At 42.3% G+C, this 343-nt stretch overlaps 1 protein-coding gene across 1 annotated transcript in view; it reads right to left on the reverse strand.

Moving 5' to 3' along the window:
• Positions 1-343, reverse strand: part of TEX11 (testis expressed 11) — a gene marked incomplete at its 5' end in the record, with an annotated part of 187,803 nt that overhangs the window by 137,164 nt on the left and 50,296 nt on the right. The window lies entirely within an intron of this gene.

Here is a 343-nt window from a genome sequence, read left to right on the forward strand (position 1 = left end):
GCTGAGATGATAACATGACCCAGAGATCCAGAATCCTTTATTTATTTCAGCTTCTGGGGTCTCTTATTGATTAGCTAAAATTTTAGAGGGCACAGAAAGTTTCAGAAGTACTAAATTAGCACTAAATTTAGAGCTACTACTAAATTTGATTATTGTCCTATTTATTACAAATTGTTATTGTTGGGGCACCTGAGTGGTCCAGTCAGTTAAGCATCTCCCTTTGGCTCAGGTCATGATCTCACAGTTCATGAGTTCGAGCCCCTGCTTCAGATCCTCTGTCCCCTTCTCTCCCGCTCCCCTGCTCCTGCTCTCTGTCCCTCTCAAAAAAAAAACCACTAAGGGG

This window comes from Crocuta crocuta, unplaced genomic scaffold (genome assembly GCF_008692635.1).
Source record: "Crocuta crocuta isolate KB4526 unplaced genomic scaffold, BGI_CrCroc_1.0 scaffold394, whole genome shotgun sequence".
Taxonomy (NCBI): domain Eukaryota; kingdom Metazoa; phylum Chordata; class Mammalia; order Carnivora; family Hyaenidae; genus Crocuta; species Crocuta crocuta.